Source organism: Bombina bombina, chromosome 4 (assembly GCF_027579735.1).
Source record: "Bombina bombina isolate aBomBom1 chromosome 4, aBomBom1.pri, whole genome shotgun sequence".
Lineage (NCBI taxonomy): Eukaryota > Metazoa > Chordata > Amphibia > Anura > Bombinatoridae > Bombina > Bombina bombina.
In genome coordinates, this window is record NC_069502.1 from 626,332,623 (window position 1) to 626,357,510 (window position 24,888).

Genomic DNA, 24,888 nt, shown 5'->3' on the forward strand with positions numbered 1-24,888 from the left:
GAAAGATGGATGGATCCTCAGATTCCTGGGTAAATGGAGCACCACTGCATTGGGGTTGAGGATTTTCTGTATCCTGAAAGGTCCAATAAATTGATTTGCCAATTTTTTGCAGGGGACCTTCAGCTTCAGGTTCTTTGTAGACAACCAAACTCGATCACCAGGAGCATACGGAGGGGGTGGTAAATGCTTTTTATCAAAGTAAAGTTTTTGTTTGCTATTTGCATTTTCCAAAAGTTTTTTCAATATAGGTAAAGTATTTTGTAACTCAGTAAAGTATGCTACGGCATATGGAGAGGAAGAGGAGGTTGTAGTGGTGGGTATTGTTCTCGGATGATATCCATAGGAGGCATAAAACGGGGACATTTTAGTGGATGTATTGATTGAGTTATTGTAGGCGAATTCTGCCATCGGGAGCCAGTCAGCCCAGTCATCTTGGATATGTAAAATGTAGCACCTTAGGTATTGTTCCAATGTTTGGTTTAGACGTTCTGTTAATCCATTAGACTGTGGGTGGAAAGCTGTTGTGAACCTTGGTGAAATCTTCATAAGACGACCCAATTCCTTCCAGAATCTGGAAGTGAACTGTGTTCCCCTATCTGTTACTATTGAAAGAGGTAGTCCATGTAATTTTACAATATGAGAGATGAAGTAGTTTGCTGTGGTTGTAGCAGTAGGGATCTTCTTTAAGGGGATGAAATGTCCCATACGTGTGAGATGATCAACAACCACTAAGATACAAGTGTGATTCCTTGATGGTGGTAGATCTACAATGAAGTCCATTGATATCATTTGCCAAGGTGTGTCAGGTATGGGTAAGGGAGACAACAATCCGAAGGGTTTGTGTGGTATTCGCTTGTTTCGGGAACATATTTGACAATTGTTGATATGGTCACATATGTCTTGTTTCATCCTTGGCCACCAATACTCTCTATTCAACAATTCAAAGGTTTTGGTAATTCCTGGATGTCCTGATAAAGGGTTATCGTGGTAATGATGGAGTAATTGTTTTCTCAGGGATGTCGGTACATATATCGAGCTCCCAAAATGAAATAAACCAGACTTGGTTTCTTTGGTACACATCTGGGGGATGTTGGAATCCATACGCTGAGCAGTTAGTAAATCGGAATGGAATGATGTAATAGAGGCTAGAAATTTGTGAGAGGGAATGATGTTTTGTGCCCTTTCCTTTTCAGGGATATTTTGGAAAGTTCTGGATAGAGAATCAGCTTGGGTATTTTTGGTACCTGGTCTATATTGTATGAGAAAATTGAAACGATCCAGGAAGAGCGACCAGCGGACTTGTCGTGATGATAGTGTCTTGTTTTTCTTCAGGTACTGTAGAAGGTCTCCTACGGAGTAATTTCTTTCTGCGGGTGTCAAGAGACGCGAATAGAAGGCAACTGGGTGGTGAACTTGTGAACCAACTCGTTGTTGAGATAGAATAGCCCCAACCCCAACATTTGAGGCATCAACTTCTAAAATGTAATCTGCTTCTGGATCTGGAAGCTGTAAGATTGGAGCTGATGTGAAACTTTCTTTCAGGTTTTTGAAAGCTTCATTTGCTTCGTTTGTCCAGCTGAATCTGTTTTTTCCTGTTAACTTAGTTAAAGGTTGAGCGATAGAAGAATATCCCTTTATGAATCTTCTGTAAAAGTTGGAAAAACCTAAGAACCTCTGAAGAGATTTCAAACTAGTAGGTGTTGGCCATTCCAATACAGCTTTTACCTTGTCAGGGTCCATTTCTATGCCAGTTGGGGAGATGATATAACCCAAGAATTTGATTGTCTTTACATGGAATTGACATTTTTCAGATTTAGCATAAAGTTGATGTTCCCTTAATCTCATTAGGACCCATCTCACGTGTTTAATGTGGTCTGACATGGATTTTGAATATATTAAGATGTCATCTAAATATATCACTACGCAGATATCCAATAAATCCTTAAAAATCTCATTAATAAAAAATTGAAATGTCGCTGGGGCATTTGTCAAACCAAACGGCATTACATTATACTGGAATAAGCCATAACGGGTCTTGAATGCTGTCTTCCACTCATCACCCTTCCTTATGCGAATAAGATTATATGCCCCCTTCAAATCTAGTTTGGTAAAGATTTGGGCATCAGTTAATCTTTCTAAAAGTTCGGGGATGAGTGGAAGTGGATAGCGGTTTTTCACTGTGATGGCATTTAAACCTCTATAGTCAATAATTGGGCGTAAACTGCCATCCTTATTGTCACAAAAAAACATTCCAGTAGCTGCTGGGGATGTGGATGTGGATATAAACCCTTTTCTTAAATTTTCATCGAGATATTCTCTAAGGTGTTGCAACTCTTTTTTAGACATAGGATATATCTTACCAAAAGGTATAGTGGTATTTGGCATAGTGTCAATAGGGCAATTGAATGGCCTATGTGGTGGTAAATTTTCTGCTTCTTTCAGGTTAAAAACATCTGAAAATGCGGTATATTCTGTGGGTATTTGAGGTTGTATGTGGTTCAAAGAGAGAATGGGGTAACAGGTTGTGGTACAGTATTGAGATGAGAATTGTATAGTGTTTGTATTCCAATCTATACTTGGGTTATGTGTCCGTAACCAGGGGAAACCCAGAATAATAGGGTGTATTGAGTTTGGTAGTATATCAAATGTAATATATTCAGTATGCCCATTACCTGATGTTGTTAATAGGGGGATGGTGTGGTGTGTTATAGGACCTTTTAAATAAGTGGATCCGTCAATAACTTTCACATGCACAGGAAATTGCTTTAACACACTAGGTATTTTATTTACAGTTACATATGTTTGATCCATGAACATGCCGAAGGCCCCTGAATCGATCATTGCTTCATTCCTGAGAAGATGTTGATCCCACTGTAAAGACAATGAAATATTTAAGTGTGACATCACTTTAGACTTATGTTGTGGATTAACTATCAAAATCTTACCCCTCTTTTGGCGTATCAGGTTTGGGCAAGTGGATACAGTGTGGTCTTTGTTTCCACAATACATACATAGATTTAAAGTCCTTCTTCGTTGTTTTTCCTCATAAGATAATGGACCTTTTATTGTTCCAATTTCCATAGGCACAGGATTTGTAGTATTTTTCTCCACTTGGGGTACGTGATACTTCTTGGGGTAGAGTTCAGATGGAGCTTTTTCCGCTCGGCGTTCCCTGTATCTCCTATCCATAGAGATAGAGATCTTTATAAGTGACTCTAGGGTGTCAGGAAATTCAATACGGGAGAGCTCATCTTTTAGATGTTCGGACAATCCCAATCTGAACTGGTTGCGTAAGGAGACTGAGTTCCACTGAGACTCCGTGGCCCATAGCTGGAACTCCGCGATGTAGTCTTCAACGGGTCTTTTACCCTGCTTCAGTGATCTCAGGTTATTTTCTGCGGTTAATTGTGTATTTCTATCTTCATACAAGAGAGCCATTGCTTTGAAAAATTCCTCCAGGGAACCTAATATGGGATCATTAACTTCAAAAAATTTATCCGCCCATAACCTAGGTTCACCACTTAAGTAAGAAATCACAGTGCATACTTTTACTCTGTCAGAGTTATATGTTTTAGGTTTCATTGAAAACATCAAATAACAGGCATTGCGAAACTCACGAAAACGTGCACGAGTACCAGTAAACACACATGGAGGGTTAATTTTTGGTTCTGGGTGTTCAGCAGCCTTTTGCATGATAAAGTCATTCAAAATACGTTTCAAAGTGTTATTTTCATTTTTTAACTCTGTTAAACCCTGGGCTAATATTTCTACCTTCTGGTTTAGACTGGTTATTTCATTAGCCATAGCTGCAGGATCCATAGTTATTTTTGGAATTCAAATAATTGTTAGGCTTGATTATTCTATCATGAACTAGATTCCTTATAGCAAAAATATTAGGTTTATAGCTGATTCCTTATATTCAACTCATATACCTTTAGATGAGTGATGCATAAGGTATTAGCAAATTATATTAGTAATTATTATAATATGATTACCCCACAAGTTATAATTTGATACTCTAGGGTTAACGAAGGTAATGATTTGTGATAGACTCACCAACTCTCTAGAGATAATTATGAATAAGACTGAGGTCAAAAATGAGAAACATGGAAGTTCTGTTATATTCGGCAAATGAGTTTTAGGTTTTGATAAACTATATGCACAGATAACTTATAACATTTTACTTGAGGTAATAGTTCAATTTGAGAGTGCATACAAAAGATACTTGCAGTTACTGAACAGTGGAGTAGCGTGGGGTGTTGAACCAGAGCGGCGTCTGACTCTGAGGCAGAGACGCTACTGTTTGTTTGCAGGGAAGCGTGTGCCGCGTAAGCTCTGAGCAGCGTCTGTTAGGTGGTAGTGGCTCAGATGAGAGGCGGTGATGGATGACGTCAGGAATTCCAGCTACGGCAAAAAGTGAACTCAGAATAGTTGATGAGATTGCTGAATGAGAGAAAACTGAAATTTCAGATTAGTTGAACACTGTAAATATACAAAGGTATAAAAGGCTGAGTAGGTTGAGGCTTGAAATTAGTATGAGCTGAGAGTTCAGGGAAAGAATCCAGATCACAACTTCAATAATCAAGCAACAACCAGGTGTTGCTGATAGCCTTATATAGAGCAACAATAAAGGTGGACAGATAGAAGTTAAGGTGGAATTATGACAGACGCAAGGCAACTATGTATGGGGATACGTATTTGTGGCCCTCATTCAGCCTACACGAGCATCGCAAGACAAAATGGTTAGAAGGATCCAGAAGGGTAAAAATGTTCAAATGTTTAAACTCTCCACTGAAGCCTACCACCAAAAAGAAATGGCGGAGGATGGCACAGGCGCCAAAAAATTTAAAAGGCCAGATACATTTGACGAATGGCGAAAATGCTTTCGTGTGTACGCTTCTTGCTATGTTACAAAATCTCCAGACCAGGCATTGGATATTCTGAACTATCAAGATGCCATAGAAACTATTCAAGAATGCTATAGAGAAGCGGAGTGGAGGGATTACGATATTGCCTTTTGCAGAAAGAAAGTCGGTAACCCTCGCTTGGCCTTTGGGGATGTGGAGATGAGTCTATGGGCATAATTGGGGCCTGAGAAACCAGTTGGGCCTGGGCAACCTTCTGCAGGGCCCTTGGGAAGCAGAGCTTCACAGCGGTCTCGACAGCTTCCCGCAGGGATCTGCTAGCGCTTCCAGGATAAGCTTTGTGTTAAGGGAGCAGCGTGCGCATTCCGACCGTTTGCAGGTATAGTGGTGGGAGCCACTCCGGTTCCCAAGTGCACGAGGTCCCAGGAATCTGGGCGATCTCAGGAGAGACAGGGCGTCGGGTCTAGACCCAACACTGGTGGAAAGAACGAGCACAACGTTGAGGGTAGCCGCAATTGAAAAATGACTGATACTTTACCCAGATAGGGAGGCCGGCGATTTACTCGGCGCAGGCCTCCAATGGGGCTTTGTTATCCCATCAGTTCTAAGGTTTGCGTTCCGCAGGAACCTAAAATCATCATATCAATTCCCAAGCGTTGTAAGGGAAAAATTGGACAAGGAGATCGCATTGGACCGTATGGCAAGCCCCTTTAGGGAGATACCGATTCCGGGGACAGTTATCTCTCCCTTGGGGGTTGTTCCTAGAAGGAACCCGGAAAATTCAGGCTAATTCAACACCTTTCTTTTACAAATTGGCGGTCCGTGAATGATGCTATCTCCACCGAACTTAGTTCAGGACAATACCAGTCCTTTGACGATGCTCTTTCTCTAGTCAGAAGGGCTGGTAAAGGGGCACTACTGGCGAAGCTGGACATGGAATCCACCTCTTGGCTCCTCCCCTTCCATCCCTCATCCTTTCACCTTATGGGGTGTTGGTTTGAGGGTGAGTACTTCGTAGACAGGTGCCTGCCCATGGGTTGCTCTGTTTCTTGTTCCTGATTCGAGGCTTTCAGTAGTTTCCTGCACTGGATTATTGCTGTGGTTTCTGGCTTTGACAGTCTGGCGGACTACCTGGATGACTTCCTGTTGAATGCACCTTCTTGATGAAGGTCACCAGACTCATGATGGGTAGGTTGGGCGTTCCCCTGGCAGAGGACAAGACGCAAGTTCATTGTGCCTGCCTTAGTTTCCTCGGCATCAAAATTGACTCTAAGGTGATGCAATGCCGTTTACCTGAGGACAAAATTGACCGCATGCTGGGGGCAGTCAGGTCTATGAAGTCGGAACCTTACAGGTCCATAAAGAACCTGCAAACCCTTCTGGGTCTTTTAAATTTTGCTGGTTGAGTCATTCCCATGGGGAGGATCTTCCTCCGGCAGCTCGAACACCAATTGTGCGGGGCTCGGTCTCAAACACATAGGTTTCGTGTGACTCCTGAGATGGTGGATGACCTGGAGGTGTGGGAACAATTCCTGAGTCACTTCAACGGGATCTGCATGTGGAGGAGGGAAGTTTCTTCCAATACGCAATTCAATTGTTCACCGTCGCAGCATGGTCTCACGGGTACGGTGCTTACCTGTGCGGGCAATGGAGTGCCGGCCTGTGGCCTCATTCGCGGATTGACAGGAGGCTAGTAAAAAACCTCTGTCTATTGGAACTTTTCCCCATCATAGTGGCCCTCGAGATATGGGATGGTCAGCTTTGCGATCGAGTGGTAGTTTTTTGAACAGACAACATGAGTGTTGTCTTTGCAATCAACAAACTTATGTCAGGGTCTCCGGTGGTAGTAAGGTACCTGAAGCTGTTAGTGCTGACGTGTCTGCACCTGAACATTGTGTTCCGTGCACGACATGTCCCTGGAGTGCAGAATAAGATTGCTGATGCGCTCTTCCGTTTTCAGTGGGAAGCCTTCTATAGTTTAGCCCCCAAAACAGATCTTCACGGTTGTCCTTGTCCTGATTACTTATGGCAGGTGGTGCTGGAAGGGAACCCTTAATAATGATGATCTGATCTTCGTTGGCTCCCTCTACCTGGAACACCTCTGTAAGACACTGGTCGGAATGGATCGCATTCTGTGACGCCAAGGGATGGCTGTCCTGTGATGGCGACCAATGGGGTCTCCTTGACTGGATCGCTGAGCTACGAGGTAATGGTGTGTCTAAGGGGGTGGTCAGTTCCCGACTGTCCACCCTTTCCTTCTTCTGTAAACTATATGGTCTCGTCGACTCTTCCAGGACCTTCTTGGTGAGACAGGTACTGAGGGGTTGGGGACGTATGGTGCCAAGAACGAGGGACATTAGGGAACCGTTACTATTGATCGCCTGGTGAGCCTTTGTCAAGCTTTGCCTGACATGTGTTCCTCTGCTTACGAGGCTACCCTGTTCACAGCCGCCTTTGGACTGGCTTTTCCCGGGGCACTCAGGGTGAGTAAAGTAGTCTCCCCTTCGAGGAACAAGCCCGGAGGCCTCTTGGCCTCTCATGTACAGGACTCGATTTCCTGCCCAGATCGAAGACCGACCAGGAAGGTAGAGGTACTTGGATCTCATTACCTACCCAAACTCGCTCCGCTTGTTGCCCAGTTAGACTAATTGGGACTTATATGGACATGCGTCCAGAGGGTCCCGTACAATTTCTAGTCCACGCTAATAGTTCCACGTTGACTAGATTTCAGTTCCAGAAAGTCCTGAACTGGGCAGCTGCTAGAGTAGGCCTTGACCCTAGGGTCATTGCTCCTCATTAATTTAGGGTTGGAGCAGCTACCACCGCTGCAGGGTTGGGTTCATCTGCGGACCATATTAGATCATTGGGGAGGTGAAGGTCGCAAAGATACCTGTTGTACGTTAGGCCATTGACTGAATAAGTGTTTTGTTTTGCCTAGCGATGTTCCCTTGCTAACTGTTGTTTTTTTGCAGGACCAAGAGAGGGTCCACTGAGAATGTGGATTATGGGTCACTCCTACATCCATTGGGCAGAACTGAGAGTGATTGCGAGACCATATGGACGAAAGTTAGGATTCCATTCCTCCAGGGTTGCTGTTAGATGGCTGGGCCACAGGTGGTTGACTTGATGAGGTCTTCCTTAGTTACTGCAGGGAGCTATGCATCGGAGGGAGAAACCTCACGTTATGATCATTCACGCCAGGGGGAATGATATGGGTATGGGTGTAAACAGCTCAGTACGGTGATTCAATCAGGCCTGCGCACCTTTAATACTTGGACCCCAATGCTAGGATAGGATGGTCCAACATCATCCCTAGGATAGAGTGGCGCCATATGCAGTCCCACAGGGCGGCCTTTCAGGTCTGTAAAAAGCTAAATAGGGAAGTGAGAATGTTCTTGTCCCAGATAGGTTTTGTTGTTTAACATGGTAACATCACAGTGGCTGAGAGGAGCTTCTACAGGAGGGACGGGGTGCACCTCACTGAGAGGGACATTGACCTGTTCCTATCTTATTTGAGGCATGCTATTTTGTTACATCTATGAGGGTGGCGGCAAGAGCTGTGCCTGTTTGGCTTTCTCTTGTGGCGGTTGGTCCACGCCCTGGTTTGCCATCAGAGGTAGAGTGATGGCTGCCCCAGGGGGAGGGTGGTGTCCACAGGCGCGCCTGGGGTCCCTCCCCCATTTGATGTTGCCGATAACTCACTAAGCCCTTCTGTGTGCAGCTAAGCTCCTCTTGTGTTAGCATTCACGGGCATGGCCCATCTTCCTTGCAGGGGGTTGCTTATTCTCCTAGCTAGATTGTTGCCATCTGGTGTAGGTTTGCTTTGTTGCTTTCAGCCGTTTCTCATGTTTCATAATAAACGTGACCCACGCGTCTTTTCCCACACTCTATGTCTTGTATTTATTTATAAGTTATAAGTTAGTGTTATAATTCAGTCAGTTCTATGACTGTTATATTATATTACAGCAAGACAGGAGGATTGGGCATGTAATTACTTAAGACAGTGGAGGGCAGAATAACCTGTAACAAACATAAGAATTAAGGCCCTTAGGAGTGTGCTAGCTGTGAAAAGGCAACAATGTTGCATTAGTGTGGGTGGGTATTTGGCTTACCTATTAGAAGTCAGGTTACAGGCCCCAGACCCTCTTTCCAGCTCATCTTCACAGCTTCCCTCCCTCCCTCCCTTGAATCTGGTAATGTGGCAATCGTTAGGTTGGGCATCACTATGAAGTTCAGCTGTGGTCTGAGGCCGGATGAGAGCTACACGGCTTGTTTCCTTAAGTCCAAGGACGGTAGTTTTTACTCCCCAGGTAATAGGATGCACATGCACCTAGTCACACCTGGTCCTACTGGTATGGAGTTTTTAATTTACACCCTGGTTGGGCGGTTGGCCTGCACCCCAGTTTGTCATCAGAGGTAGAGTGACGGCTGCCCCAGGGGAGGGTGATGTCCGCAGATGCGCGCCTGGGGTCCCTCCCCCATTTAACATTGCCAAGAACTCCCTAAGCCCTTCTGCGTGCAGCTAAGCTCCGTTTGTGTCGGCATTCATCTATCTTCCTAGCAGGCGGTTGCTTACTCTCCTAGCTAGATTGCCGCCACATGGTGTAGGTTTGCTTTGTTGCTTTCAGCCGGTTCTCATGTTTCATAATAAACGTGACCCACAGATCTTTTCCCACACCCTGGGTCTTGTGTTTATTTATGTTATAAGTTATTATTATGGTTCAGTCAGTTCTATGACTGTTATGTTATATTACAGCAAGCCAGGAGGATATTGCATATTAATTACTTATGTATTAAAGATGTTGACGGTGATAAATTAACTTGAAAGTAGGGCAATGTAAACCACAGCATAAACTTAATTTCCTGAAAAACAGCATTTTGCAAAGTATCTCTGTATTTTAGCAAAAAGTAATGAAACTTTGTGCATCTAACAGCATTTTGAATATTGTGTGCAATTTATATTACATTTGGATGATTTGGTTCCAAGAGATTAAACCATATTCATAATTGTTTTCCTTTTCTAAAGAAAAACAAAACATAAACTATTAATAACTACTGGTGGGTACAAAGACTTGCACACAAAACCAGCAACAAAATGTTATATTAAAATAATATTCTTTACACACCCTACCTTACTTTTGCCTAAAATGAAGCTAACTTAATGGTTATAATGATTTGTTCTATAAATTTACCAAGGTGAGAGATGTTTCCTGAGACCTCTCCATGCAATATCATGGTGAATTTGGTTTTCATTGTGGGGTCCTTTTCTCATACTTGAAGAGGCAAATATTTAGGGGTCTACTCATTAAGAGGTGAATGGCAGGTGAATTGAAACATTTAAATTCCTACCATTAACTATGCATTATTAAGGGTCAAACCCAGTGCGTATCGCCTGCAAGAAGAGCTGAATTAGCCCTGCACATTGCATAGTTAATGCTGTGTACAATTCTCCTAAAATAGGAAAATTACAGGTGCATTGTATGTAGCATTAACTATGCATTGTGCAGGGCTAGCTCAGCTCTTCTTGCAGGAGATACTCACTGGGTTTGGCCCTTCATAATGCATAGTTAATGAAAGATTTCAGATCACCTACAATTCACCTGCAATAAAGGCTGGTGCTACAATAGAGGCAGACTAGGCGACTGCCTAACTGCGCCCCTTTAGCGGGGGCGCACATTTGGGGGCCTATTTATCATGATGCGAGAGGACATGATCTAATATTGCGGATCATGTCCGCTGCGCATCTGAACTGCTGGTGCAATACCGCCCCCTGGAGATTCGTGTTCAATCGGCCGCTAGCAGGGGGTGTCAATCAACCCCATCGTCTTGGATCGGGTTGATTTTCGGCGATGTCTGTCCGCCGCCTCAGAGCAGGCGGACAGATTATGGAGTAGCGGTCTTTAGACAGCTGCTTCATAACTTGTGTTTCTGGCGAAACACGGTGGATCAAGCTCCATACAGAGCTTGATAAATAGGACCCTTGGTGTAAATTTATTTTTTAGCTACCTAATTTGGGCTTCATAGTAGTGGGGCCATATGTAGTGGCTTAATGGCTAGAAGGTAAGGGGGCTCTCCTGAAACATAGGGAGGCAGAGAGTCCAGGTCAGCAAGAACATCTGGAATCATCTGGCTGAAATATCACACTGCACAGCCCCTGCTAGCTTAATAAAAGTTGGTGAAACTATTGACGGCAGCGGGACTTACTTCCACCTACAGCCTAATGGGTATTACTGAGGATGATGGGCGCTCATAGGAGATCTGACAATCCTTCAAAAAATGTAATTAAACAGTACTCACCATCAGTGTATAGGCACTGTTCTGTTCTACAGCATATATGTTATCAGTGTGGAAGGTACTCTGCATTCATTATACAGTGCAGCATGTCCCATTACTGTATAGATTCCTTACAATATGATATAGTCGAGAGGGCTGTGTTATTACTGTATATATGTTCATTATCATCACTATACGAGTGACACTGTCAAAATGTGTCCCCTGGCCAAAACTTGCAGTTATACACTGCAAGTTAAAGGGACATAAAACAAGTTGAATAGAGACAAATATAATATGTACTTTAATTACTTTACCCTGCAAATTTATACTGCAGTGCCTCACCATTAACCCTTTCTTTTAAGTTTACAAATTATACAGCTCTCTAACTCCCCCCACACAATTCCTTCTATGGCTGCTTCTACAGTATATCCACCTTTGCTTTTGGTAGAATGCAGACTTTAACACTCATTAATAATGGAGTATGCCTAGAAGCAAATAAGTAGCTGTGAAATACAAAGTCTTTGTTTCTGATGCTAAACACTGATAGGGGGGTGGGGTGGATTAGACTTCTCCCAAACAGCAGGTTATGTAACTAATTTTGATTCTTTTTTATTTATTTTTTTAAATACTTGCCAGCAATTTTTATACAATTTTCTTATGCAAACTATTTTTACTTAATTAGCCCTTTTAGGATATGCACAGATCTCAACCTGTTTTATGGCACTTTAATGTGATTTATTGTAGTGCTTGAAAAATGTATCAAGTGGCATTTGCAGCTTCTGAGAACTTGCAGTTCAGGTTTGCAAGAGTAAATCTGTAACACAAACACTTGATGCCCTGTGTTTCCGGCGAGCCTTCACGGCCACAGCTGCTCCATAACCTGTCCGCCTGCTCTGATGCCGCGGACAGAATCAACCCGATCGAATACGATCGGGTTGATTGACACCCCCCTGCGAATGTGCAGGGGGCGGCCTTGGCACCCCAGCAGTTCACCAGAACATGCTGGTCGCAATATAAATGCCGAGAGTATTCTGTCGGATTTATCAATGTGCAGCGTACATGATCCGCAATATCGGATCATGTCCGCTCGCAAATAATAAATAGGCCCTCAGTCTCTGCTTCTTATCCTAGGTGGCAGAGATAAATCACCTCAAACCCTCACTTGTAAGGGTGATTGACAGGCCCTGCTCTCACACAATTGGCTGCAGAGAGCAGGAGCCAGACTGAACAACCAGAGCAATTTTGCAGTTCATAACAACCTGGCCACAAGTGGTGATTGCAGGAGGACAGGTTCTCTGCTAGATGTGAATTAATATAAACTTCTTATAGAATTTTTGTTGTCCTCCTCTCTTGACTCCTTGAACCTCCTTTAATTGCCCTGTAATTTATTTGTGTATTGTCCCTCATGTATTCCATATATGTTTTCTCTTCTAATCATTAACTCTTTCAGCCACCCATCATTCTAACTTTTAGTATAAATTTCTGTTTCTCTTATATCTGTGTTTCATTGTTTGCTTCTCCCTTCTCTTATTTCCTATCAAATACTGTATATTATCTTCCTTTTCTCACTGCTATCTCTAAATTTCCTCTTTTATCTTCTCACACTGACTTACATTATCTCCATTCTGCTTCTTCTACCATTTGTTTCCAATATCAATTTTACTTGCTAGAATGTATTAATTGTTTAAAAATTACTATTTACCTTTATATTGGTATTTGAAATAGCGGTTTTGTCATGGTGTCCCTTTCTATACTGAAAGTTTCTATACCTTAATCTTTCCCTCTTTCACTGCAAATCAGGCCCATTCTCCCCCAAAGCATTAGTATTGTTCCTCTGTCACAGCTATCCTCACTGGTTGGTTCCTTCTGAATAACCCAATACATAATTTAACCCCTTACCATACCATCCAATCACTGTATTATAACCCACAACAGATGCACATTTACTAATGCTTGCAATTACCAAGCAAGACTTTATCTATGTGTTTAAATCATTTGGCCCGGGATAACCACATGGATCCTTTAGAGAAGTTTATCTAATGTTTGTGTGTGATAATCAGTTGTTACAGACCGTATGAAGCTCCACACGTATCTGTAGTCTTTCTGTACTGGACAAGTACCCCTCCTTCGTTACCAATTTGAACAATGCTTGATGACTCGACGATTGTTTCACCAACTGCTGTTAGCTTTTTCAAGGAGACACGCATAGTATCTTTGTATGCTATGTACCTGTTATCCGTAGTGAGCTACAAGAACTCTTGGCTTTTGTTTTTAATAAATTGTACATTTGCTTTAAGCATTTGTCATTGTCCCTGTATCCCGTCTGCACAATAGAGCTAACTTGTCTTGCGCTGTTGAGCTGTTCCTAATGTAGTATTCTGGGTCTGCCCTTCCCATCTGGGGAGTGAAGATTTACCACAGTACAGGTAGCCCTCAGTTTACGCCGGGATTAGGTTCCAGAAGGAATGGTTGTAAATCGAAATCGTTGTAAATTGAAACCCAGTTTATAATGTAAGTCAATGGGAAGTGAGGGAGATAGGTTCCAGGCCCCTCTCAAAATTGTCATAAGTAACACCTAATACCATTATTTTAAAAGCTTTGAAATGCAGACTTTTAAACTGCTAAACAGCATTATAAACCCTAATAAAATATCACACAACACAGAATATATAATTAAACTAAGTTAAATGAACAAAAACATTTGCTGAACAGCATTATAAACCTAATAAAATAATCACACAACACAGACTTCACTTGCATTTTTCTGCAAACAGTTCTTTCTATGCATTCCAATCTGGACTGAGTTATAGACAGGAAGATCTTGTTCCTTTGAAATCTGCTTGATAGCTCAGGTCTGGTTAAACTGATTCATTTCAGCTTGCTTGGCTTTGCTGCAACACAAGCGGACAGCTCCACCTACTGGTTATTTTAATAAATGAACTGCTTCTCAATGCTTTTCAATAGCAGTCACATGACTGGAAAAAAAGGTTGTTATTCTGAAACGGTGTAAATTGAACCGTTGTAAAACGAGGGCCACCTGTATTACATTATGATGTGTTTCTTTCTCTTCCGTTTGATGAACATTGTTTAAACTTTTTGTATTTGTAGGACTGTTTGCATTAAAGACTCTTTTCACTTTGGATATTGTGATGAGAGCAGGATGTGATGTCACTAGTTTGTGGGCAGGGCTTAGGTCCGGTGTCTGTGTCGCAGTTAGTTTAGTACAATCAACCTGTCTAGATTTGTATTGCTATGCTCTGTAATAAAATAGAGTTGTACCATCATTGCTGTGTCCTGCATATGTCCTGCATCTCATGACATGGTGTCAGAAGTTCTGGACTGCGCTTCTGTTCATGATCGATTGCAATGTCAAAGTTTACCCCACCTGAGCCTTTTGACTTTTCTCAGCCTGCAGCTTGGCCCACATGGCGTCAGCGGTTTCAGCGCTTCAGGATTGCATCCAAACTGAACAAGGAGAGTGGTGAAGTACAAGTTAATTCTCTTTTATACTCTATGGGGAAAGATGTGGAGCCAGTGTTCAATGCTTTTACTTTCCAAGAAGGGGAAGAAGTTAACTTTGATATAGTTATGGATAAACTCAGTGCCCACTTTGTGCCCAAAAGAAATGTGATTCATGAGAGAGCTTGTTTTCACAAACGTAATCAGCATGTGGGAGAATCTGTGGAGTCATTTGTGCGCAGCCTGTATGAATTAGCTGAATTCTGTGAGTTTGGTGTTGCTAAAGAAGAGCAAATCAGAGACAGAATAGTTATTGGAATTGCAGATGCTGAAGTCTCCCTGAAGCTGCAGTTAGAGCCTGATTTAACATTAGAAGGGGCTATTAGGATGGCCCGCCAGAGTGAACTGGTGAAAAAGCAAAGTGCTGATCTGAGGTCTGAGAGTATTGTGGATGAAGTGCAACAGTCTAGGAAAACTACTAGTGAAAGGCACAGTGTGAGCGGTAGATCTAAAGTACTGGAAAGGCCTAGAAGTGGATGGGCGCAACATGGCCGATGCACACGGTGCTACCGGGCTCATGATCAGAGCCCGGTAGATGCCCGGCCAGAGATAAAAGATGCAGAAAATGTAACAGAATAGGCCATTTTGAAGTGGTGTGTAAAACTGAATACATTAAGGAGATGCAGGTGGACAGTGACCAGGAGGGTCAGGAAGTGTCTTTTGTGGGGTCTGTTGTGGAACGGACAAGCTCAGAGGAAGATTGGAAAGTTACTTTTACTGTAATGGGAGCCAAAGTTGATTTTAAGATTGACACAGGAGCAGATATCACTGTAATGTCTTTTGCCGAATTTATGAAACTGCCTCGACAGCCCCAGCTGGCGAAGGTTACTACAAATGTCCATAGTCCTGGTGGCCGCATTGATTGTGTGGGGAAATTTCTTGCCAGTTGTGAGTACAAGCAGAGGAAGTTCACCATGTGGGTGCATGTGATCCGAGGCCAGTGTGTTAACAGTTTATTGAGCAGAAAAGCAGCCTGTGACTTGGGCCTCGTGGCCAGAGTGAATGAGATTTCCGAAGATATGTTTGGCGAGTTGGGCCTACTGAACTGCAAACCTGTCTGTATAGCACTTAAATGTGACGCAGTCCCATACTGTATTTCTACCCCTCGTAGAATTCCGTTCCCGCTCATGCCTCAAGTGGAGAAAGAGCTTATGCGCATGAAGTCTATGGGGGTTATTGAAGAGGTTGTTGAAGCGACTGATTGGTGTGCCCCCATTGTTCCAGTTGCAAAGAAAAATGGAAAGGTGCGCATCTGTGTGGACCTGAAAAGGTTGAATGAAGCAGTGAAGAGAGAGAGATTTGTGCTGCCGACATTGGAAGATATAGCTCCAAAGTTGGCTGGGGCGAAGTTCTTTTCCACATTAGACGCTTCTAGCGGCTTTTGGCAGATCCCCCTGGATCCAAAGTGCCGCAAACTGACTACCTTTATCACACCGGTAGGTCGGTTCTGCTTCTGCAGACTCCCCTTTGGGATATCCTCCGCTCCTGAAATTTTTCAAAGGGAAATGAGTTCTCTCCTGAGTGACCACGTGGGCACAGCGGTCGTCATGGACGACATTCTAGTGTATGGGTCTACAGCGGAGGAGCATGATCAGCGTTTAAGTTGTGTGCTACAGGCTATCAAAGAGTCTGGGCTGAAGCTGAATAAAGAAAAGTGTCATTTAAGGAAAACTGAATTATGCTACTTTGGGCATATCATCAACGGGGATGGCATCAAGCAAGACCCCGAGAAAATTTGTGCTATTGAACAGATGAAGAGCCCTTCTGATGTACATGAGCTGAGACAGATATTGGGCCTTGTAAATTATGTGGGCAAGTTTCTTCCAGATTTATCAACAGTTTTACACCCTGTCACAGAGTTGCTTAAGAAAGACGTTGCCTGGGTCTGGGGACCTTCACAAGAAAAAGCTTTTCTGCATGCCAAGTCCCTGCTGGGGTCTGCCCCAGTGCTGGGGTTCTACGACCCTTCAAAAAAGACTGTGGTTAGTGCTGATGCAAGCAGTTATGGGTTGGGGGCTGCACTCCTGCAGCTGAATGACAACAAACTACAGCCCATCGCCTACTGTTCCCGCACACTGACGGCTGCGGAGTCAAAATACGCTCAAATTGAGAAAGAGTGCCTGGCTGCAGTTTGGGCCTGTGAACGCTTTCAGCGTTATCTAGTGGGTTTGGAGAAATTTAGTCTGGAAACTGACCACAAACCGCTAGTCCCTCTAATCAATTCTTATGACATTGACAAAACACCCTTGAGATGCCAGAGACTTTTAATGAGACTGCTCAGGTTCAATGTTCAGGCAGTGCATGTGCCAGGGAAACAGCTGGTTGTGGCAGATACACTATCCAGGCTCCCGCTGGCTGCTGCTGAAGAATCCTCCACAGAATCGGATGTGAAAGTGTATGTTGATTCAGTTCTGGCCTCTAAGTCCATTTCTTCAAGGAAACTGGAAGAGATAAAGAAAGAGACATATTTGGACACAGATCTGCAAGAAGTTATACGGTACATAAAAGAAGGCTGGCCAGAGAGCCGGGCAGCCTGGATGTCTTTAAATGCTTACCAGCCAGAGAGGTCACAGCTCACGGAGCTGGAGGGGTTGGTGCTGTTCCAAGACCGCATTGTAATTCCTGTCAGCATGAGGAAAGAGATGTTGAACAGGATTCACGATGGCCACTTAGGCATTACAAAGTGCAGAGAAAGGGCAGCTACAGCTGTGTGGTGGCCTGGGATCAGCTCCGACATTGCAAATCATGTGTCTAAATGTGCCTTTTGCCGGGAACGCCGGCCTACTCAGAGAAGGGAGCCCTTAATGTCTACTCCGCTGCCTGCGGGGCCGTGGCAGAAAATAGCTGCTGATTTGTGCGAACTGCACGGGAAAAAGTTTCTTGTTGTGATCGACTACTATTCCAGGTATTTGGAAATTGCACCCCTGAATGATATCACAAGTCAGGCCGTTATCATTCGCCTGAAGAGCTTGTTCGCCCGCTGGGGCATTCCAATGGAGCTGGTGAGTGATAATGGTATGCAGTTCGCTTCTACAGAGTTCAGTGCTTTCAGCAGGGAATATGATTTTGTACATTCCACGTCAAGTCCACATTATCCGCAGGCCAACGGAATGGCTGAAAGGGCAGTTCAAACAACAAAATTCATTCTAAAACAATCTGAGCCGTACCTAGCCCTCTTGTCATACAGGGCGACGCCCATTCAAGCCACCGGGTTTAGCCCGGCACAGCTGATGCTAGGACGCCAGATTCGCACCGCTTTACCCTCAGTGGGTGTCTTCAAGCCGCCTGGCCCTGTTCCTCGGGACGAAGTCCTTAGGAGGGATGAAGAGGCCAAAAAGGGTTATCATTTCTTCTACGACAGGAGACATTCTGTCAGGCCCTTAGAGGAACTGAAAGCGGGCCAAAGTGTCAGAATTAAACTGGACGATGAGAAGAAATGGAAGATGCCTGCTACGGTAGTTGGCCGCTCTCCAGAACCAAGGTCTTATACAGTCCTTACGGAGGGAGGGACGGTTACACGCCGTAACCAAAGACATCTTCAGTCTGTACCTGAGAGTCTGGAACTGGATGCCTCAGTACCACCGCCGGTGGGATCCCCTGTTCTAAGAGAGGTCCCTTCCCCTCAGCAAGACCACAACGGGGATATATCTTTCCCTCCAGCGGACTCTTGTTCACCATCTTCTGTATCAGAGGACAGTTCATGCAAAGTTACATCAAGCAGAAGAGTGGTGAAACTTCCGGCCCGATATAGGGACTGACTTTAGCTAGAACAGTGACCGGAAGTATGGGCAGAATAATCCCATGGTCACTGTGGACTAGGGTAGTCTACCCCGATGTCCAAGTCAGGATGTAATTTATCTGTTCATGTTTTCTAATCTGTTTGTTTTTATAATGTTCAAAAACAAAAATGTTGTTGTATACCCTGTTGGTGTACCTTGTTATGTGTTATATGCAAATGTATGCTTTGCCTTTGAAAAAGGGGAAGATGTGATGAGAGCAGGATGTGATGTTACTAGTTTGTGGGCGGGGCTTAGGTCCGGTGTCTGTGTCGCAGTTAGTTTAGTACAATCAACCTGTCTAGATGTGTATTGCTATGCTCTGTAATAAAATAGAGTTGTACCATCATTGCTGTGTCCTGCATATGTCCTGCATCTCATGACAGATATATTCCTACATATTGGTCTGTATTCTTATCACTATTTGTGTGTGGTTTTTGTTGCATTTTTTATTTTTAGTTTATATTATTATCTGTTTTAACCACATTATTGTGATTTTTCTATTTATTATTATTATTATTATTACATTCCTATGTTCTTCACATGTAAATGTTTTTGCTTTTCATTATTAAATATATATTTATATATATATATCTGATAATGTTCATGTAAAATACCTATATATCTATAGGAATAGATATATATGTATATACAGATATATATATATAGAAATATGTATTTAAAAAGAAAAAGAACATTATTCTGTATGTGTAAAACATTGGAATGTGAACTATTACTAATTTATGTTGGGTTAGTGCGTGAGTATAGGTATTTGTACTCTCTATTGACCTCTATGGGAAGAAAAGGTTAACGCAGTCACAATAAAATATAAGCGTGCGTCTGGTTTCACTTGACTTTTTACTTTAACCTTGTAATATGAGCACAACCCGATGCATGAAAAAATGCATGTACTCTACTCGTAATCTAGCTTATAATTTGTATTCTTTCCAAAGGGGTTATAAAAAATCTACAACCAGAACCTTTATGATGTAAAGCGTGATGTCTGGATACACTATGCTTTAGAGAATTTTTGGTAACATTAGTAACAATTCTGTAGAGGTCGATGGTATTCCATATCTATAAGAATTTTATCTGCCTCTTTTATATAATCATTTTAATCCTGGAGGACTATTCCCACACCTTTATCCTCCTGGTGCATAACTAGGGTGGGACAAATTTGAAGACAAACTCAAATCTGTGTGAATATAGTCCTCACATATACTTTCAGTCAGTACTCCAGGATCACTATGAATCACTATTTTATTCCTTCTTTCCTCCATATTATCAGTTAAAATAGAAGAACCATCTATTCCTTTCTGTTTAGGTTTTTTAACAGCAAAATATCTCTGAAGGGAAACTTTTCTGGTAAACCTATCAAGGTCCACAAATAGTCTGAACATGTTATGGGAGTTGGAGGTACAGAAGGATAACCATTTACAAGGAACTCTAATTTCCTCATCTGTTAGTTCATGGGTAGAGAGATTTAAAATACCTTGTTTCAATTTCTCCAGTTTCTCTTTGTTGTGGAATTTTCCTCCAGTTTCATTAAGACCTTGATTCCTTGTAATGTTTCAATTTTGTGGTCCTTTTCTACATAAAAGGGCCAGATTGACATTTGTCTTCCCTAAAAAAAAACCTGTGAGGTAGATTCTATTCACATCCCTACTATACTCGCCTCTCTCTTAATAACCTATATCTGTTTGTAGTGGGTTGTTTATATCGGTCACTTCTATTCGTTGCTTACAACGAATAGAAATGAGAAAGTTGCTTAAAATTGCATGCTCTATCTGAACCATAAAAGAAAAAAATTGGGTTTAGTGTCCCTTTAACTCATCTTGACATTCATTAGTTATTTTAACAGTATGTTCATTCAAACTATGGTACTCTACATGATTATTATTTTATTGTTCCAATTCATTTTGTACCTTGTCAATCTCAACCCCAACTTCATTTACTAGTTTTTGTTATGGTCAATAAAAAGCTCTATTAGCCAGAATGAACATTTATCCAATATTTCATACCACTTTTCTAAAAGTACTGGATTATTTTTAAAAGAACCATTTTTAAAGATGAGTAGCCCTCTATGAATTTTATTCTTTTCATAATATTTTTAAAAAAAATCAAGATCCCACCAATGCCGATGCTCGTTCCAATTTGTTAAATAATTGTCTTATCATGTTTTTCTAATTATTAATCCTAGAGTCACCAGAAATTATACTCTAGCCCACCAAGGTGGATATCTTTATTATTTATCCATTAAGAAAGTGAAAGCATATTTAAAAAGGCAACACAGGGGGTACATTTTAAAAGGGTGCACCCCTAACATATACAATGCAACAATATAAATCTTAAAGGGACATGATACCCAAATGTTGAAACACTTGAAAGTGATGCAGCATAGCTGTAAAAAGCTGACTAGAAAATATCACCTGAACATCTCTATGTAAAAAAGAAATATATTTTACCTCAAAATGTCCTAAGTATTCACACCCCATTGTTAAGGACTTTAAGCAGCAAATCAGTATGCCTGTCCCGGGACCTGCAAGGGAGCGTGCCTCATGCACACTCATGTTATTTTTCTATTCAGTTTAAGTAAGTTTACTATGAAATCTCATGACATCACAGTTCATGACCTCAGCACTGCTGATGCTGATTGGCTGATATTCATTTCTTCTTTCTTTTTTCTTTTTTTACCTGCACCTGGACAGCAGCTGAAGTATAACTGTTTACGTAGCACTTACTCTGGTGACCTGAGTAAATTCTGAGGTAAAATATCTTCCCTTTTTACATAGAGATGTTCAGGTGATATTTTCTTGTCAGATTTTAACAGTTATGCTGCATTACTTTCAAGTGATTTAGCATATGAGTATTATGTCCCTTCAAATAAAAAAATAACCTTGGACAATAGTTTGGGGCATTTGTGTGATTCACTCCTATATGGGACATTATTTATGTATGTATATGGTCATTTGCAGATATATGAGTTAGCATATCCAGATCATTAGCAGGATACGTTGAAGGATTGGCTAATAACCCTTGAATGGGTGTGTGATTGTTTCGGAATTGTGATTGGCTACATAGTAGGATATTATGAATGTGTTATTAATTAGTAGCATACACCTGATGAAACAACTCAAGCAGCTGAGAAACTCATTGCGGTTCTGCTAGGATATTTGAGGGCTGTATCATACTCCCTCTTATTATTTTGATGCAGTTTGTTTTTAATAAATGTTATTAACGCTGGATTGGTACCCAAGCGAAATACAGTCCCCTATTGTCTGGAGAAGTAAACCCAATACCAGGAGTCAGTGAGCTGGGATAATGTGATTTCCCAGCCTGCGTCTAACAGCACACCAAAGTGCTGCTCCATTTGTGAGTATAACAGTTTTTTTCAATGTATCTAGAGATATTTAATCAATAGCTGTTCTGAACTAGGAGGTGCCTTCTATTTTTTCATATATTTCAGAGTGGTAAACAAATTGAGTAGAGCTGTGTAATAATGCACATCATGTAAAGAGAAACTGATTTGTTCATGTAATGTAAACCATTTGTTTGCATTTAAACAATATGGGCCCGATTACAAGTGGAGTGCTAAGTATCGCTTTTGTGAAAGTGATATTCTCGCTTCACTGAGTAATAACGCTAATGTGTGCTAGTATTACAAATTTACAGCAATATGAACGCGAGCTCGTGTTCGCATTGCTAGGAAGCATTACACTCCAATGGGAGCCTCGTTCTCATGCCATAACACACAAATTTGCCCGTTTGCGGGTGTGCGATAAATAAGTATTAGAGGAAGAAAAGAAATTTCTTCAAAGGTAAGGTACAAAATATTTTAAAACTTTAATTTACACTTGAAAAATATACATCTCCAATTAAAACTTTCCTTTTCAATTAATTTCTCCGGGAACCATAAGGCAATTGAAATGTTTATAAAACAGTTTTATAAAACAGTTTTTTTAGTACCACTGTAAAAGTGAATGTGTGAAGTACATCTCTCATGTTCCCAGGTGTGAGAATGTATATGAGATTGAAAAACCTCATGAGAATCATATTTTACCCAGTGTCATTAAACCTGACTATCAAATTATAATATACACAAACCCATCTTTGCATTTGCATAACAAAATCACCCTTGTGGAATTAAGGTTCCCAAATAACATGGCTTTCATCACAGGCCATCAGTTTTTCTCCAACCTTTCTAGCTTCTATTAAGTTTCCTGGGGATTTTTACTAAGTAAATAGATGAGAGATTTTTCACCTACACTAGATTGAAGCAGAGAGCCAATATGGATTTCATATATTGTAGACAACAACAACAAAATACAAACAAATGGGCAGAACACATTCAGTTTGTTAGCATTCTTTGATTAAAGGGACATTCAACACCCGCTATAACCTTATCTCATGTATTTTAAACCGAATCCAAAATCCGCCTGCACCGCATCCCAGCCTTGTTTACATATCCCATGTCCAAGTAATCCTGATTGTTATACCTTGCAGTATTCTGTAAATATGGCCGCCTAACTCCTCCCCTTCACGCTTCTTCCCCAGCACTCATCCCTTCATACACGTTCATGTTATTTTCTGATGACGCTCTTACAACGTCATCGCGCATGCGCATTTCTTACAAACAGAGCGCAATCGTAATCACTACAAGATCTGTTCATGTCTTCATTTTCTAACTTTATGGTTCCTAGGTTAACACGCATGCGCAAAGGTCCGTGAACGCGCTTTCAATTTCAGTCCGAGGAATAGAACATCATTGGCTGCTCGTTTGAAAAAGAAGCTCCATACGTCACGGTGGGGGGAGTTAGGGAGCCATATTAACACCCAAATATAGAAGATAGACTAAACGATTCAGCAGTGAAGGAAGGAAGTAATAGAAAGGGGGAAGGTTGCAGGCGGATCTTGAGTTTTAATTTTTTAATGTAGATTTATGTTATGTCGAGTGTTGAATGTCCCTTTAAAGGCTAAATTATAGCAGCTTTTGTAAGTGATATTGTTGCTCTATTATGACGTTGGCAGAAAGCACTTTAATGACAATTATTAGTACCAATAAAAGGTGCTAAAGGCATTTGTACAATGTAAAACCCTGTTACAGTCATACCACTGCTGCTGTATTGTTGTCTATCTAAATTTGAATTGCAGTAAGTCCAATTATTCTCATACAGGAATTTTGTATTTATAGCAAAATTAAATATAAATTAGAATGAATATATATATATAACTTTGAAGAGAAAAGTAGTTGCAGTTGTTAAAAGTGATGAAGGGTGTATGTTGTGTAGGGAAGGGACTATTGTGTTTTGGGGGAAGTGGGTTAAATATACTGTGGGGGAATCAAGTTCTGCTGTAGTGACTGTACTGTTTCTAATCAGCATACTGAAGTGCAACTTTTTATTCTAAAACATCTGACATCTTGCAGCAGAAGCAGTAGCAACTAAGAGAACATACACTAATAATGCGATATCACCATAATTCAGTGTTATTTGTAATACCACCACAGAAACAGTGCCTTTATCAAACTTCTGCTGTCAAAAGTCATTTTAGATAGTAGCTCCATTTGTTTAGCTCAATTATAAAATAGCCCTAAGTGCTTTGAAATGCATTTGGCAGCCTACATAAAATACATTTTACAACATTTCAAAGAGAAAAATGGTTTGAAAATATTATAAACATATCTGTCACATTCAGCATCAAAATAAGTATAAAGCTTTGGTATAGCATATCTATAGACAAATATATATGTAAATAAACAACATAAAAAATACATATATCTTCATCTTTTTAATTTTCTAACAAATGGAATTGGTTTTTATATTTTTACAATAGAAATGTTTTTATATATGAAAAGTTTAAACTTTTCTCTTGTTTCTTACAGTGAGAGATGGAAAAGGGAATATACATTTAATACAATGTATGCATTTAACAAACGTAGAATTAAATAACTACAACAGTGTCCTGTATATGAGATATAACAGTATGTTATGATTTACAAGTATTTTCAAACATAGCTCATTGACGTCTACAATCTGCTATGACAAACCTGTCCATTAATCAATATCTTCCATACTAATAAATACACCATTGAATTAAAGCAATAAAGGCTGCCTACCTTCACAGTTCCAGCGATGAGAAAACTCAGCTATTCAGCACCAGGAGTCAACTTTTTTTCTAGCTGTGGAAATAACGACGTCATAGCCTTTCCTTCCTGCTCTGTCAGTCAGTGGGACCCTGGGGGGACATTATTATCTGTATTAGCAATGCAGCCACAGCATGCTCTGAAAAACCCTATCGTGAATAGAACTCTTTCCTTTTTTTCTCAGCACTTCTAGTGTAAGGATGATGATGATCTGTACCAACTTGGATGTGTTTTATCAGCCAAGTATAAGCATTAACAAAGTCATCCAGCACCCACCACCAAACAGAGGCATTAAGATAGACACAGACAGATT

The 24,888-nt window shown here is 41.3% G+C and overlaps 1 protein-coding gene across 1 annotated transcript in view; it reads right to left on the reverse strand.

The window, feature by feature from the left end:
• The window catches only part of SYTL3 (synaptotagmin like 3), a 201,592-nt gene extending 177,030 nt beyond the window's left edge, over nt 1-24,562 (reverse strand). The window contains exon 1 of the mRNA XM_053710653.1: nt 24,549-24,562. The gene's annotated coding sequence lies outside the window, so the exon portion shown is untranslated. The remainder of the gene's footprint in view (nt 1-24,548) is intronic.
• Between the last annotated feature and the right edge of the window lie 326 nt (nt 24,563-24,888).